Here is an 11,207-nt window from a genome sequence, read left to right as displayed (position 1 = left end):
ATAGTTCGACCGCATTCCTTAATTAAAATGACACCTAGTTGCCAATTAAAATCAAAATACCGGAACCGGACCCTAAACTTTGACTTCGTGTCGCACCCAACTCCAAGCGCACGGATTCCACTGCCCACCCAACCCACCTGATTACCTCTAATATTTTTTGGGCTTTATAAATATCATATCACGAAATATCACAGCCCAAAAAACTACGAGAAACTTCTAGAAATTATGTTTTTGGTGTCAGCAAGAACAAGAACCTTCTTCGAGGAAGATGGCAAATGAGAATGATCCTGAGCGCATTTTAGTAAGATTTGAAGTAGCAAACATACCCATTCCAGTTATATTACAAGTAAACCATCTCGAGTCTTTACATGATGATAAGAATGATGATAAGAAAGTTGTCATCATAGAGCCTTATTCTAGTGTAGAATATGGTGAAAGGAGAGTTTACCGAAAGAATGATATTGGATTCTTTCCTGGTATGGAAAGTTGTGATGAGGAGACGTTTGGTTTCGAACTAAACTAGAAAGGCACTCTCATGGATACTCAAGAACAACATCAAGTGGAAACTAATCGGTCACCGACCCCGACATTTTGGTGGCCTAAAAAGCAAGGCAATAGAATGTGACCCTATATGCGTTAATGTTGATTTTTTTTTTTTTTTTTTTTTTTTGTTATTCAATATATTCAATCCAAGAGAGAGTGAGTGAAGTGATTTTGTTATTTGACAAAAAAGTTTTATTTGTTTTTTTAGATATAGATAAAAGTTTGGGTTTTTTAATTGTGAGTTGGTTTAATGTTTTTTGTTTTTTTTAATTGTTTGTAATGAGTGGGGGTAAGTATTGCCAAAGAGTTTAATAAAGAGTTAGGTTCTCGGAGATTGTGAATGATTTTGTTATTTGGCAGAAGAGTTTTATTTGTTTTTTTAAATATAAATAAAAGTTTGGATATTTTAATTATGAGTTGGTTTAGTGTTTTTTATTTTTTTTATTGTTTGTAACGAGTGGGAGTGGGGTAAGTATTGCCAAAGAGTTTAATAAGGAGTCGGGTTCTCAGGGATTGTGAGTGATTTTGTTATTTGGTAGATGAGTTTTATTTGTTTTTTTAGATATATATAAAAGTTTGGATTTTTTAATTGTGAGTTGGTTTAGTGTTTTTTTTTTATTGTTTGTAATGAGTGGGGTAAGTATTGTAAAAGAGTTTAATAAGGAGTTGGGTTCTCGGGAATTGTGAGTGATTTTGTTATTTGACAGAAGAGTTTTATTTGTTTTTTAAGATATAGATAAAAGTTTGGGTTTTTTAATTATGAGTTGGTTTCGTGTTTTTTTTTAATTGTTTGTAACGAGTGGAGTAAGTATTGCCAAAGAGTTTAATAAGGAGTTGGGTTTTCGGGGATTGTGAGTGATTTTGTTATTTGGCAAAGGAGTTTTATTTGTTTTTTAGATATAGAAAAAAGTTAGGATTTTTTAATTGTGAGTTGGTTTAGTGTTTTTTGTTTTTTTTTTATTGTTTGTAACGAGTGGGAGTGGGGTAAATATTGTCAAAGAGTTTAATAAGGAGTTGGGTTTTTGAGGATTGTGAGTGATTTTGTTATTTGGCATATTTGTTTTATTTGTTTTTTTAGATATAGATAATAGTTTGGATGGGTTTTTTAATTGTGAGTTGGTTTATTGTTGTTATTTTTTTTTTTTTTTTTTTTTTTGTATTGTTTGTAACGAGTGGGGTAAGTATTGTCAAAGAGTTTAATAAGGAGTTGGGTTCTCGGAGATTGTAAGTGATTTTGTTATTTAACAGAAGAGTTTTATTTGTTTTTTTAGATATAGATAAAAGTTTAGGTTTTTTAATTGTGAGTTGGTTTAATGTTTTTTGGTTTTTTTTAATTGTTTGTAACGAGTGGGGTAAGTATTGCCAAAGAGTTTAATATAAAGAGTTGGGTTCTCAGGTATTGAGGGATTAATTGAAATTGTGTGTTTATTTTTTTTCTTAAATATGGTTGGTTTATTTTTTGTCCAAAATAAGTGGCAACTAACTAAACTCTTTATTAGAAAGTTTATTGTTTTGTGCCGATAATAGTGTGACCCCTATTTTTTGTTTTGGTTTGGTGCCCAAAGCAACTGCTTGAGTCGCTTTGCCTCAGGGCCAGCACTGAAACTAATGGTACTGATGGGAGTTACGTGGCTATTTTTGATGGCCATTATGGGAGTTCTGCTTCTTCTTATGTTGCAAAAAATATGTTTCCCAATATAATGAGTAAGTTCCTATTCGATCTTAACTTATAATTTAATGTGTTTTATTTTTCATTCTTTCTTGCTTATGCAATCTTGAATTTCCATGGTTAGTTTTTAGGCACGTGTTAGCGGTTCAACTAGTTTTCTTCTAACATTATGAGCAAGAAGTATCTTTTTGTCTTTATATTGCTTCATGTTTCGGAATATCGCCATAGAAGTATGGACACGTGCTCTGTTTTCGAATGAGGACTTGTAATTGTAAAAAAGAAAAAACTCTTTTTTGTGCCAATTCTCTAAAAGTGCATGTGTACAGGTGATTCTTGAATAGTGTTGTTGTGTGTGTAGGGGGGGTTGTTGAGGTATGGCGGAAAAGTTTGGGTTTGGGAGTTTAGTGAATAGGAAACCAAAACTTTAACTGTATGGTTTATCCAAATCTGAGTCGTATACCAACAGTGTTGCAGTAGAAGTGGTAGAGATTTGTGTTTTACAGTAGGTTGCACTCCTATAGTGCTTCGATCTAGCTTTTGGCTGGAGACCTCGATGCTAAGTAGTAGATTTTACCGTAGTAGAGATTAGTCCAAATTCCACTTTAATAACTTTTTTTTTTTTTTTTTTTGCTGGGTAAGTTTAATTGTATTAAAAAAAATACAAAAGGTGTTTAGGGAGGCAACATGCTGCACTCTCTAAGGTCAATCTCAATCTATCAAGCTATTACTTCCATTTATTACGATGGAGTAAAATACATTTCACTGGAATCTGTAGAATGTTTGGAAAGAGCCTTCCCATTTGTGAATCCAGTCTGGTTTCCCTTCAAAAACAGTTCTGTCATTGGCTGCGAGGGTTGTACCAACCTTTGCTAGGGCGTCAGCAGTGATATTTCCTTCCCTGAAGATAGTGGTTATCTTGAGTTGCTGGGTGGCAGCAGTGCAACTTGTCCATCTTGCTTCAAGTTGCCATGGAACACTGCCACCAGTAAACGCTTTTGATGCAGCTTCTGAGTCTGTCTCTACCCAAAGCCTTAACCAACCTCTAGATATAGCCATTTCTACACCTTCAAGGATAGCTATACATTCTGCCCAGAAGCTTGTTGCCACTCCAATACTTTTCCACATTGTCATCTTGAAATCCCCCATTCTTCCTCTATAAGAGACACCAATGCCCGCAGGGCCTGGATTGCCAGAAGCCGCGCCATCAGTATTTAGTTTGAGTACATCAGGTTCAGGGGGAATCCAAATACATGATTTAATCTTTGGTGCACACTTTTCTCTAGGGCTAACATCCCAGAACTGCAGAACTGAGTTTTCAAACCTAGATCGGTAACTGTGGCTTCTAGATAGGTTTGATGTGGTCTTTACTTGAGTTCTAACATAGTATTTGCATTCTACTATATTAGGTCTCTTTTCATCAAACAAAACCTTATTTCTTTGTTTCCATATGCTAGCCAGAGCAGCCACCATACTTGCATTCCACAAGTTCTTCAGCCTAGGACTCCATTGCCTGTGCATACTTAGAGCATCTTCAAGATTCATAACTGTATTCACCTTGAAAGCTGCTGAAATCCATTGCCATAACAGTTTAGAAAATGGACTTTTCCATTCTATTTTAATTTAGTATATGGTTGTTGCATTGAACTTATTTTTTTGCATTTTAACTGTTTTAGGGTGGTTTCGATTCGAATTCCAATATCGTCTTGTATTTGGAGCTTTGAAGCATAAACCGAAAAATTATTGGCTACTTTATTGTTTTACTTGTGTGTGAGGATTTTTTGTTGAACTCATTAGTTGCACTTCGACTGCTTCAGGATGTTTTCGGTTTCTGAATTCTAATAGCGTGTCGTTGTTTTCATTCTACCAGTAGCTTGCAGTGATGGTAATTTAATATGCGGTTCATGTATCATGCTTCATGTAGTGATTGAATTCCATGTCCATGTCGAGTGTGGTATTATCTCTAAGTACTAATAACATAGTTTTCCTCCTTCATGTTTCCATACACTCTTTTTGGACCCTTTCAGCCTTGGTTTACTCAGTATTTGGTTTGGGGATGATTATGGTCCATGAGGTAGTGGCAACTAGCAAGGTTGTCATCTAGGTTAACATTGCACTATATTGCTTCTTGCTTTGGGATGCAATTTGCATTGCTTAGTTTATAAGCTTCTTTCCCTTTAGATACAATTAAATATAAAGTCCCCATGTGAGTAATAGAAGCTGCTCCTGAACCCAGCCTGATTGCTTTGATTTGCAGGATTTGCCAAAGAAAGTGGCAGCATAACAGAAGGTGTTCTGAGGAATGCCTTTAGAGCTACAGAAAATGGGTTCATGTCTGTTGTCAGTGAAAGATTTATAAATCACCCACTAATTGCGTCTGTTGGAACCAGCGCTCTGGTTGGTATTTTATGGAAGAAAACATTGTTTGTGGCCAACTTAGGGGATTCTAGAGCTGTATTAGGTTCTGTGAATAGGTCAGGAGATCATCTTGCTAAGCAGCTGACTGTGGAACACAACGCCAACAAGGAGGAAGTCAGGCAACGCCTCCAGTTATTACATCCTGAAGATCAAGACTTTGTAGTGTTTACAAACAATTCTTGGCGTGTAAAAGGAATGACCGAGGTTTGTCCCAACTCCTTAACTTGTGCTCTATGTATGCATACCCCGTAGCAATTTTCAAATAAGTACTGATGATTTAATTTTGTTGGTTATGAGTCCTATGAATTACAACTGTTGATCTGTTTTACTCTACTAAAAATACCAATCAGAATTTGTATGTAATATGATGCATTGTGTTTACTGAGTACAGGTAACACGTTCAATTGGGGATGCTTATCTGAAGAAATCAAGATTTGCCTTGGACGATCCACGTTTCAGGCTTCCGGAACCTCTTGTCAGACCCGCTTTAACAGCAGAACCCTCTCTGCATAAGAGAACTATAAGATCAGAAGACCGTTTTCTGATATTTGCATCGGATGGCCTGTGGCAACATATATCTAATCAAGAAGCCGTGGAGATGGTATTTAATTCTCCCAGGGAGGTTAGTTTTTTCCCTGCTATCACGTTTGTTTCTACACAAATAACACTTCAAGGTTTTTATGTGTTTTCTCTCTTACCCTTTTGATGGCAGGGAATAGCAAGAAAACTTGTGAAAGCAGCCTTAGATGAGGCCTCACGAAAGAGCAAAAGTAAATACCACATTGTTAAGAGAGTTCCTAATGGGGGAAAGAAAAAAAATTCATGACGACATCACTGTGGTTGTTGTTTTCATAGAGCACCCACTACTGGCCCCAATAGTGTCTGAACCATTGTCGGTCCGCAGCTTCATAAACAGTATTAAAAGGTCAGATTTCTTTGTTTGGGGGCTGATAAAGAGAAGTTCAATAAGGAGACGTGTGAAACAAAAGCGTAGTTACTGAATGGGACAGATGGTCATAAAGTGGTCAGCATGCCTGCCATTGCATTGTTGGAAACGTTGGGGATGATCAGCATAACCACCATTTAACTATTCTTTTCTGTATTTGATAGAAATGTATGTTGTGATGCAAGTTCGTGAAACGGTTGTATTTCATGTTATTCATTTGTTTCATTTTGTGATATAAAACATTGGAGTAAATTCTGTCTTTTTCCTAATGTGATTTTTTCAATAATCTATTTTTGGAAGGGACCCTTTTTGGATTTCTTTACCTATTTAGTTTAGAATATCTTTAGGACCAGAACCATTTGACTTTGATTTGGTTCTGGAATATATAATACGCAAGAGACTTTGTTTTGGGGACATTTGGGATTTTGTTTTTCTGCTAGAGTGCCTTTCCTACTGTAATTTTTCTCTGGTTCTGCATATGATTTGATTGTTCATAACTGAGGCCACTTAATGTTATATTCGTTAAACATTCTAAACCTAAGGCAAGGTCAAGCTCCAGTGACGAGCATCTTAAATAATATCCCTACTAGATAGCCTACTTATTATGTCTAGTTTGCTCTCTGCTTCTAAAATGGAAAATGTCCGGAGGCAAGTCGACTGTGGCCACTTTGATGATATACTCCAAAGCGCTGGATACATGAAATGCTACGTTGCCCCTATCTTCACCTCACAGACAAATGGGGATTGGTTTTGCTGTGAACACCCACATGGTTATGGCATACGTACAGTTTAGTAGAATTCCTTCATTCAATTCACAGATAAATGGAGCCAGGAGCGCAAGTTGTTGAAATGTAAAAGGCTGTGGTGATACTAAGTAATTATCTCTCCTGTATATGAGAGTTTTAAGTATCTGGGAGTTTCTTATGGTCCAGTTTGAGATTCAACTTGGTTACTGATGATAAACTGTAGTGGCTTTTCCATTCCAATAGCGTTTTGAAAAATTTATGGAAGGCGCGAGTCTAGGGTGGTCCAAACCAGACCTGAAACAGGCCAAAACCCGCCAAAGTAACAGGATCGAACACGACCCGGACACGAAGTATTTGAATTTTAAGCCAACAAGTCGATCAGTTTTTAGGTTAAAATTTGAAAGCATACTCTATTTTGTTACAAGACTAGGGTTTGCCCGTGCGCCGGGCAGCAAGATAGATCTGAGAGCGCCGGCGCGAAAGGTGTCTTTAAGTAAAAAAACATATCAACACCAAGCTAAAGGCAACGTTCAAAAACAATGGAAATTATATTTAGTTGCGGTCAGATCATGAAAAAAAAATTATATAGAATTTGACGTTGACAAAAATAAATGTATGTTGGTGTTTTTTGTACTTGGGCATATGCAACCTGTTTTTTTTTGAATATTGAATCCTTTCGTAAACCTGGAGAACATAAAAAAAAACGCAGAAGAAAAAGAATCACATCATCTTTACCTAGTTTGCCAATTCCATAATAACCTATATTTTCAATTACTTCCTTTGATATGGGAGTCGGGGTTGAACACGGTTGGCAGGTTTTCATCCATGTAACTATGTAAGTATTTAACTTTAGTTCTTTGAGGCTCTTGGCAATTTTTGACGGAGTCTGAGAATCACCCGAAAACAAAGATTTACTGATTTGCCAAGGCAAAAATGGAGACAGAGTAGTCATAAAAAAGACGAAGATCTAATGAATTTACAATGGCCTAGATTGGCTTCACTGCTTGACATATAAATCAAAAGTATTTTGTACAACTATTTAAATCACGAGAAAAGGGATTTCTACTTTCAAAATAGAAAATGATCGTGGCAAGTAATTTCAAATTTTAGTGCGATAGAGCATAAGCAACCGTAACAAACACATTTTGGATTACAAAAAACTTCGAATGGTATCTTTCATGAAATCATTCTCCAAAAAGAAACACTACCCATGCATCGATTGCATCATGCATAAAACTCAAAAAAGATACAAAAGAAAGAGAACGACAATATATATACGATTATAACGACAAAAATTACGTGTCAACCATCCTCAAGACATGGGGGCATTGCATCCAATTCTCCACGTCTTGGCTTCAAAGACTTTACAATTACTTTCATCAAGTACTGGTAACTGTTTAGTCAACTATGTAACAAAGCCGGTAGCTTTGTGGAAGTGTGACGGGTATCTTTGGTCCCGGTTGCACAAGGCTCCTCAATATGATCATCATCTTGCTCACCATGCCATGCTCTATAGTATTTGGATAAGTTAAGTGTGGTTGTCGGATGGTCCACGCTCATTTGAACTATAAACACGAGAATAAGTGAACATGCATATTCTCATAGCCTCTTCTTTGATCTTGGACTTGACATCTCAAGGACATCATTATCTCGATCCCCAGGAAACTTGAGAAACCGAAAAGACTGGATGACATTGAAGGATGTCCGGAAATCTCCCTTGCTAAGGGCGAAGAGGCAACCATTATGCAATCACTTAACATTTTCACGGAGGGCGTAAAATTCCGTCTCGACTCTCCTCAAGCACTTTTACGGAATGTCTTGCTTATAACTTTCCCTTTGGCATCACCAATCCCATCCGCGCCATATTAGGAACTTCGGAAGCATAGCACATATCGGATGGGACAACATCCAAGAGCTCAAGATTTATGTGCATGTGGTAAAGGCATCTGCCTCCTCCTTTCCATAATTTCTGGTTAAAGCAAGAAGATTGATAATAGAATCGAGATAAAGATATAGGAAACCAAATTGTTTTGGAAATTATCAACAGAGCAATAGAATCAGAATCTCAAAATCCTAGCAGCAACAACAACAATTTCAACTTCTAACTGATTTACTGTCCAACTTGATGTCATGAAAGATTATGTTCTCCTAAAAAAAGCAACGGAATCTGGTGTGAACACCAAGAGTTGATATGAGAAGAAGGTCTAAATCTGAGGGGATATGCATGAAGCAGTTTGAGTTCGGAGTATCTAAGCTTCACACACAAGAGTGCAAAGAAAGAGGAGATTATACTTTTTACACAAGTGTTCAAAGCAAATGAAAAGAAGAAGAATTTTAGTTACATAGACCAATTCTAGACCCTCGACGGGATCATAGGAACGTTGTTCTGCAGGTATGCGCAAGCTGCCGCGACACCACTTCCCAGCTTAACAGGGTATCCTACATCCTTGAGTATCATTTCCACACCGGCCCGGACAACCCAGCAGGTTAAATTTTGCAAAACGAGCAAAGCAAAACATTCCTTGATCAAACAAAGTGTGAAGCAAGCTCCATTTCACAATGAGTAAGTGTGTGATAGAAGTGAAAATGATAGAAAAGCCTATGGAAATAAACGGCTTCAGCTCAATGAGAGTTTCAAATTGAACATAGATTGGGTTTAATCACATATATTAGGATCCAATTCAGTAACAAATTCTGTATTTAGAAGTTCAACTTAATTTAAGGAGTAGAAGATGAGAACAATATCCCATACCTCATTAACGTTGCCAAGATGCCCTATTTCAACACCCTTCCTCGCTACTTTTTATTTAATCCCTGACTCCAAGCTTAAATTGTACCTCTTCCATCCCCTTCTAACAATTTCTAAACTATCAATGTAAGGTGGAACAACCTGCTGCAGTGACGGTGTTACTCACCCATTCCCATTCCTCCTTTTGTGTACAATTTTTAATCCCCATGCCTCAACAACAAGCCCGCATGCCATAGTTCTATTAATATACCATCACTTGTAAAGAAAAAATGAAAAAAAGAAAGTAGCACAAGCTAATCTATGAAAGACTTTTGGTCATGACCTTGTTGCTTTGCCTAAACGAGTGTGCCTTGCAATCACATTATCAAGTCCTTCCTCGAATAAGAGATCAAGAGTCGCTTCTCGAGTCCATAAAGAAGTTGAATGGAAGGAGTGTATGGCCAATATGTTCCCATCTTATAGAACTTCAAGTAGTCATTCCAGTCAAAGAAAACTCTTACCGATTTGGCGTCTTGGTTGCTTCTAGTGCTTTGGGGCTAGCACGACAATCCCCATTCCAAAGAGGAAGAGAAAAAGCCTTTTGAGAGCCTGTTAAAGCTACATCAATTCCCCATTCATCCATACGGAAATCAAGAGCACATATTGAGGACACTCCATCAACAAGAAACAATGCTGGATGTCTGTAGTGATCTGTAAAATCAAGAGCACACATTGCAACATGATAAGTCTTCTTTGATAAATTTCAATATATGGCGAAGGTTGGGAAAAGGGATATTACACATTTGTCGTTGAAGATGTTTATAGCAAAACTTCTGGGTATACGACATTCGCGGTTTGACTTTCTGCATTTGGAGGCAGAAGAATGTTGATCCTGTCCGCCGAAGTGCATCTTGAGAGGGCCACATACAATTGACCATGACTGAAAACTTCCGTATGGAGGTCAATACCAACATACTTCACCGATTGTCCTTGAGACTTATTAATAGTCATTGAATAGGCCAATCGACTCGAAATTGTCTTCGTCATATGGAAAGGAAAATCGGAAGACGACAGTGACAAAGATATCCTTGGAATAAAAGCTTCATTGCCCTGTTTTTCACCAGTTAAAATTCTGGAAAAAAGAACGTGTGGTTTGCATTGTACCACTACCAATCGGGTTCCATTGCATAGTCCATCTCGGGAACAATATTTCGCGAACAACATTATAGGACTACCAACTTTCAGGTTCAGCTAAAATGGTGGCGGACCAGGTTGGATCAAGTGTGTTTAGGTACTCATTTGGGTATTGATTAATATTGGTTGGATTATTTGCTTCTCGTGATCCTCCATCTTGTCGGCGGCTAGAAAGAGAGTAGTTTCTCCTGGGAACATATTCAAAGTTGTTGCATTAATTTCATTGACATCATCATTGCGTCGCCGAAAAGAATTGTATGCGTCAGTTAAATATCCTGGGGTGACCGTGGCAGCATGATTCAGATGAGGGTATGTAGCAGAAATTAGTTCTTGAAGATCTGCACATTGACGAATTGTCGATGGCAGTTCCACCGTCTCACTTGGATCACTTCCAATCTAAACGAAGGAAGACAGAAAAAGATTAATGGATATAAGTTTGAAACAAAGGAGGAGAAAGCAGAATACATAAGTGGTTACCTCCATTAAGAAATTTGCGAAACCCATATTTGCAGAGTTCCCATGTTCTAATCTCATGTTTTGTACCAAAGTTAGAACCCGAATATGATTCCAGAGGAAAGAACACCGCAAAGAAGCACACACAATTTGTTCACGCACCCCTTTGGGTATAACTGGAAGGCATTGGCGAAAGTCACCACCAAGAACAACTGTAATTCCACCGAAGGCTTATTATTGTTGCAAGTATCCCCGGCGTCCGATCAACTGCCTCAACACAGAACTTGTTTTGCATTGGGACCTCATCCCAAATAATAAGTTTAGTTTCCCTGAATAAGTGGGCATGCGGTGAATTCTTATTGAACCCACAAACCGAGGTATCAAGAATGTCTAGTAGGATGCAAAAGGTTGAATGAGCAGTCCGACCGCCAGCCAATAGCAACACAGCTATTCCAGATGAAGCCACCATAATAACAATATGTCCCTCAATCCGACACGTAGCAGCAATGGTGT

At 37.6% G+C, this 11,207-nt stretch overlaps 2 pseudogenes across 1 annotated transcript; one reads left to right on the top strand and one right to left on the bottom strand.

Annotated features, from left to right (window-relative positions):
* Nucleotides 1-268: 268 nt before the first annotated feature.
* On the top strand, nt 269-5,859 carry LOC147491684 (putative protein phosphatase 2C 43; annotated as a pseudogene). The gene is made up of 6 exons (XR_015199424.1): nt 269-476; nt 1,622-1,662; nt 2,109-2,247; nt 4,467-4,831; nt 5,019-5,249; nt 5,340-5,859. The product of XR_015199424.1 is annotated as a putative protein phosphatase 2C 43 (transcript).
* Nucleotides 5,860-8,540: 2,681 nt separating this feature from the next.
* Nucleotides 8,541-9,780, bottom strand: LOC147491683 (serine--glyoxylate aminotransferase-like; annotated as a pseudogene).
* Between the last annotated feature and the right edge of the window lie 1,427 nt (nt 9,781-11,207).

The sequence above is a fragment of the Coptis chinensis genome, chromosome 6 (genome assembly GCF_015680905.1).
Source record: "Coptis chinensis isolate HL-2020 chromosome 6, ASM1568090v1, whole genome shotgun sequence".
In the NCBI taxonomy this organism is placed as follows: Eukaryota; Viridiplantae; Streptophyta; class Magnoliopsida; order Ranunculales; family Ranunculaceae; genus Coptis; species Coptis chinensis.
The sequence above is the reverse complement of the archived record's forward strand: the minus strand, read 5'-3'. Positions and strand labels throughout refer to the sequence as shown.